Source organism: Octodon degus, unplaced genomic scaffold (genome assembly GCF_000260255.1).
Source record: "Octodon degus isolate 3935 unplaced genomic scaffold, OctDeg1.0 scaffold00004, whole genome shotgun sequence".
Taxonomy (NCBI): Eukaryota; Metazoa; Chordata; class Mammalia; order Rodentia; family Octodontidae; genus Octodon; species Octodon degus.
Genome location: NW_004524580.1, coordinates 16,821 through 23,518, shown reverse-complemented (window position 1 = coordinate 23,518; position 6,698 = coordinate 16,821). Strand labels below are relative to the sequence as shown.

The window sequence follows — 6,698 nt, the reverse complement described above, 5'->3', positions numbered from 1 at the left end:
AAAAAAAAATACAAACAGGAAGCGTGCTGGATTTGGCTGATTAATTATCTTTTTATCTAAAATTTCTAGTGATATAAGACAGCGTGAACTCAAAATGTAAATTTTAATAATATAGAGCGTGTCCTATTGCAAATCATTATCCTTGTAGGAACCCAGCTGATTTTTAGAAAGATTTATGCTTCAATCCTTCAAGGTCTTTCTGTTTGCTTATTCTTCTATATTATACAAGTACAATAACAATGACTAAATCAATTAAAAAGAGAAAATTTCTACCAGATTCCTTGGAAAAAATTTGAGTGCTAAGTTGCAAAACATTAGCTTTTCAATTCACACTAAATTTGCAATGTCTTTTCTTGTCCTTACATAGTTATGTTGAAGAGATTTTTAAAAAGTCAAGTTGAGTTTTTTCTTTTCTGTGGTACCAGAGATCAAACTCAGGACTTTGCACTTGCCAGGCAAGCACTTATTCCACTGAGCTCCCCAGGCTCCAAAGTCTTAGGTTTTATTTTTTATTTTTTATTTTTTTGTGGTATCGGGAATTGAACGCAGGACCTTGTGCTTGGCAGGCAGGAGCTTATGCCACTGAACTATCTCCCCAGCCCCCAAGTTGAATTTTTACCACTGGAATTGACCCATAAATTTGAATAACTGTTTTGGTTGACAGTTTAAAATAGTCTCCTTATTTGGACATTTTATTACATATTATTTAGTTATGATTATAACTTGGGTTAACAGTACAAGCATTATGTAACTATGTAATTTAGCAAGCAATTTGAGTAAAAATTATGATTCATTCAATTAGTACTTATAAGTAATCCTTTGCATTTTCCAAAATGTTCAGAACAGATGGATAATGCTACATGAAGTACTAACATCTCTATTGTTCTGACACATAAAAACTAGAAAATGTCCTTTAAAATTAAAACTATTTTTTTAGTTTTAATTTTTAATTTAGTCTTAATTTTAATCTAATTCTGAATTGAAAAGGAAAAGAGGTAGGAACAGAGAATTTGGTCGTGATGATGTCAAAGGAAAGACTTTTAACAATAAAAGATATTCAGTGACAAAGTCTAACTCAACATTCAACTCCTTCCTTCAAAGTTTTTGAAAATTTCACCAAGAGAATAGAGTAGAATTTAAGTCCAGCTGGAACTAAGAAATATAGGGCTTTTGAGGTGTCTAATGTTGAAAATATTAAGTTGACTCCAGGTTTTTTAAAAAAGTTGGAAACAGGAAAGGAAAATTTTTGCCCTGGAAATGTGTTCTCTGATGCAAACAGAAATCCATCTTCCAGAAGAAGTAGAGATGAGTTGTACTGAGTTAGTTTTTTTGGAAATAGACAAAAAGAATGTGAATTTGTTAAAATAATTTCTTCTAAGTATTATTTTATAAGGTCTGAGATGTACTTTTCTTTGTGAAAATTACTGTAGCTCCAAGATTTTTATAAAAATTAACTGGAAGTGCTGAAATAAAGTTTTGGAAAGAAAAGGAATATAGAGAAACTATTTTTAAAAGTTACATAAAAAGATTTTAGTAACTTGTGCTTTCATTTTGATATTTTATTTACTCTTCAAAAATTGTTTTCCTATTTGAAAATACAGAAACATTCAAGTATTAAAAGTGTTCCACAATATATAGTATTAGTAAAACCCCCAAATCCTCAAAGTGTAAAGTAATAGATTTTCTGCAAGTATATTCATTAAATCAGTTTCAATCTTCTGTGAATTAATAACAGGAGTGGAACTTTAGAATTCATACTATAAACTTGAGAGGACACAAGTATAAAACACTAACTAAACAGCACATTTTTAATTATCAGTAAGAATACTAAGAGAGGGTTCTAGGTATTATTTAATAATGTGGTGAGGATGATAATCATAGCATATATTTACATAGTACACAGAATACATAGCTCTTACTATAGTTCTTCTACTTATGTTAACTCTGTAAGGTTGGTATTAATTTTCCTTTACATATAAGGAAACAAGTACTCAGAAGTGAAAAATTTGCTCTAATGGAACCTAATATTGTTGTGATTTTGTTGTAATTGCTATGAATTAATGAATATTTTTATAGGTGCTAAATGACATAAATATTTCTTTAATATGATTATATGACTGATGCAAATGGATATTATTCCTTTAAGATAGTTTACAAGAACACATAAAGTAAATGGCAGGGTGCATTGTTAATTCTTTTCAACAGTTAACTTACCTCTTAGAAGATCTAGATAAATCATTTCTTACTCTTATATGAAGAATTTTTTACATAATGTCTTTTAATGGGGAAGTAATGATCTAAAAAATGTATCTATGTTGATCAAAGAAGTATTAGCCAAAAATAATCTTTATCTTAAGAATGATTTTTTGCTGTTATATAATTTCTCCTGTCCAGCTTTAGAACTTAAATAAGGACTATTAAAACAAATGAATTATGTATAAACAACCTTAAAGCTCATCAGCAGATGACTGGATAAAGAATATACTACATACATACAACAAAATGGCATTCAGGGTAAAGAGGGTATATTCTACATATGTGAAAATATGGACGACCTTTTAGGGCATTATGTTAACTGAGGTAAGCCAGCCACAGAATGATGTACACTGCACGATTTCACTTGTATGAGAGAACTAAGACTCTCAAACCCACATACAGAGTCAAATGGTGGTTACCAGAACCCAGAAGAAGGGAAACAGGCAATCAATGATCCAAAGCACCAAGTTTCATTTTCAAAGAAAGATGAATAAGCTCTATAAAGTTTTGCTCTACAGCAAAATACTTATAGTCAATGATACTGTACATAGACAAAATTTTGAGATTCGATCTCATGTTTTGTCCTTTTCATAAAGTAAACTAAAATAATCATTAAAAAAGAAAAAAGATAAAAGTATATTTTCTTATAAGAATTCCTGAATTTACTTCAAATGTATGTTCTTTCCTTACTGCAAAGAAACACATAAAAATACTTATATTATAATCACTGCATCACTATTTTTGAACCAGATTATTCAAAAAAAATTCTACATAGCCTAACTGCAAAGCCAGCTGACTGTCCATATACACTTTGTTGAGAATTTCAGCACATTCTATGAAAGACACTTTTAGGTCAGATGCACAAAGACATAATCCCACACAAAATGCTTGTGGGAATAATTCATTGATCTGGAAGAACTTCACAGCATATTTTTTTCTTTGGTGAAAAATTCTTTGTTGAACATACTGGTTAAGATAGAGGGCTGGGATTTTCTTTTCTTTGCATCATATCAAGTTGAAAATAGGAACCAAGGGTTGTTAGGAATTTTATTATTCTTCTCATAAGCCACCTAACTGCCACCTGCAAAAGATTAGCTTCTATTCTGTCACTAAGTTCATACAGTATTCATCAAATTTCTTCCCATAGTGTATGTTTTATGTTTGTTATATTATATTATGGAAATCAAAACACAGGTTTATATATTTATACATACATAAAAGAGTACATATAGTATATACTAACTATATAAATAAAACATACTAAAGTGTGTGAAAAGCATTATTACATATTTTATTATATAATATATGTTGTGTTATTCTTACATACTATTCAAGCAGACTAAAGATATATTTATAAAACAAATGAAAAAAAACAATGAAGTTTAACATATTATTTTTAGCTACTGCTCAGGCTCAGTTATAAATATTTATGTTACAAAGCTTCAATGTATCCTAAATTTTGTCACGCATATATCAATTATGTTTCCAAAATGGAATTGTGATGAGAGCCTTAATTTGCTAACTATAATGAAATCCATTAGAATCAGAATGGGTTTACAGAGAAAGCTTATAAGGAATGAACAAACATGTAGCAAAAATACCTCTGAAAATCTAAAACTGTCTCATATTTTCATGAATGCAGTATTAAATTGGAAATTACTGAGAGTATTCTTTTCTAAAAATGTATAGGGTACAGGGTCTTACTATGCAGCTCAGACTCATAGTGATCTACCTGTCTTCAGCCTCCCCAGTGCTGGGATTACAGGTGTGTACCACCACACCTGGATTTGGTGGCTGGCTCCATGTGGCTGGGGATGGGAAGCAGGGCTGATGTGGTGTTATGGGGCCAGGAATCGAACCCCAGTCCTTGTGCAAGCCTAAGAAGGAACTTGGTCCACTGAACTATCTTGCTGGCCCATCCTGAGAGTATTCTAAGAAATCATTTACTGTTGCTTTTCTTGGGATAGATGAAATTTATATTTAATATAAAAATTGGAATGTAACCTATATCACGGAAATAATCTTAGATGAAGATTCTTATATGATAAAGGGCATTATAAACATTTTGAAAGGTCATATTATTGTGTGGAAGGTACTGCTTGTGTTTCCAAAAGCAGAAATTAAAACTTTAGAAGACACTTACTCTTTTCTGTTCTTTTACATACTCAATTAGCTCATCTCGTGTTCTTCTCACTGCCTCCTCCACAGCCTTTTCACTTCGTCTCTGCTCTTCTACTATTGCTGCCTTAACAGTTTCCTGTTGGTGGAAAGAAGAAGAAAGAAAGGTATGCAGCAGGAAGTATTTATGTCTCTACATGAACCAAGAATCATCCGCAATGGCCAGGATACCATTCTGTTCAGCGCCAATCTTCAAACAAGATATGGACTTCTAAAATCTTTTGGGATCTGATAAGGGTTTCACAGACTTCTCTTTCCCAAACTGAGTGAAAGGGAAAAGTGGAATAAACCATTTACCGTAGAGTACCTGACAGACTACACTGGCTTCCCCATCAGCTTTCATCTCCTTCCTGCACCCTGCACTATTCACATAATATTTCCAGCTTGTGTTTATTCTTCCAAGAATACCTTAATGCTGTTTATTCACATTTAATTTTGCCATCATACAATAATCAAGTGCAGTCTGATTGATAAGATTTACTTCTTAAGGGCCTCAATGGGACACAGCTAGATAAGATTTACTGATACTTGGTCCTGTTGCCAGGGAAAGATGTTGAGATGGACACTGTGAATAAGTAGTTAAATTCCACCCCACATGGTAGTATTTTAAGTGAGAGACCTGGGGAGCACAGAGGTACTATGCTACATTTTGCCATATTTGAACTGTAAATCAGGCAAATAAGGGACTCAGAATGGCTGATAAAGAGCTAAATTTCTGGAAAAACAGTACATCTCAGAGCAGCAATATTTTCTGCTAGGATAGTGTCTCATGAATTCAAATGAGTATTAAAAAGAAAACTCATTACCATTTATACTGATACCATCCTTTTTCTAGTGGATAGCAGAAAAATGCATTAGGAAATGTCTTTAAGCGTTTTAGAATATTTTTCATTTTTGATTATGTTTTGTCTTACATTTCTAAAGACAGGGCCTCACTATGTAGTTCAGGCTGGCCTTGAACTCAGTATGTTGTTGCGAATGGCCTTGAACTTACAACAGTCCTCCTTCTTCAGCATCCCTAGTGCTGGGATTACAGGTATGTGACACCACACTCAGCTTGTTTTTGATTCTTGAGAACTTTTATCTTCGTGGTATGTTGTGGTTACTAATTTTGGACATGTATATATGTACTAGAAAAATTAATATCTATTCTGAATTTATTTTTTTGTTTTTTTCCATAATTTTATTGAGAAACAAATAGCAATGAGACAGTTTCAAACCAAATCAGTAGGACAATTTCAACAAATAACACATTGCATACATTCTTCCTAGTGTATTCTGAATTTATTTACTGTAAAAATTTTGAAAAGATAAAAGATATGAGCACAAATCACATGCACGTAGATACTTGGATATTAAGATAGGACCTAAGCTGTACATATTAGTTTTTATTTTATTTTTTAGCTCATTATTAATTTTATTGAAAATCAATAATAATTATATAACAAATTAAAAATTGTAGACAAATATAGAAATGTGAAAGATACAAGATGTAGACAGAGGGAATTTTAGAAAAATATTTCTGAAATGAATACATAACATGAGATTAATTATATAGATTGTACATCTTTAAAATTCTTCACAAACTTAAATGAATATAACAATAAAAATTGTCTAAAATAAACACGAAGATTTTTCAGATCAGTCATATAGTAGTTCACTTTGCCAAAATCAAGAAAGTTATATTCATATAATTAGAATTCCCAAAGTAGAATGAGATAGGCAGTAAGTGTTTAAAGATTTAAAATTTCTGAATTTAGTTAAAATTAAATCACCAATTTCCAAGAAAAATGAACCATTTGCACAAGAAATACGAATAAAATCATAACAAGATACACAAAAATGAAATTGTCCAAAACTTCTTGTAAAGAAAAAATCATTAAAGTACATGTATAGAAAAAAAATTAGCTATGGAAGAACAAAATTAAATAGCATCTTATTCCACATTAGAAAAAAAAAAAAAAAAAGAGCAAGTGGGTAAGAAACTAGACTTACTTACTCAAAGGACTGAAAAGAAAAAAAAAAAAAAAAAGATCTGTCCTCATTGAATTTTATACTTAGCAAACATACCTTTGAAAACTAAAATTAAAATATTTTCCAGTTATACAAACTTGAAATATTCTAATACCTCCAGATGTAGCATATAGAAAATAAAAAAGACCTTAATCCAGAGGGCAAGAGAAGTTGCTATACGGTCCTGTATAAAGAATAAAGAGGGGGCCTGGCCCTAGCTCAGTCCTTAAGTGGCTGCTTCCAGAAAGCTG

General features: G+C 31.2%; 1 pseudogene; it reads right to left on the bottom strand.

The window, feature by feature from the left end:
- The window catches only part of LOC105742326, a 52,436-nt pseudogene extending 47,923 nt beyond the window's left edge, over window positions 1–4,513 (bottom strand).
- Between the last annotated feature and the right edge of the window lie 2,185 nt (window positions 4,514–6,698).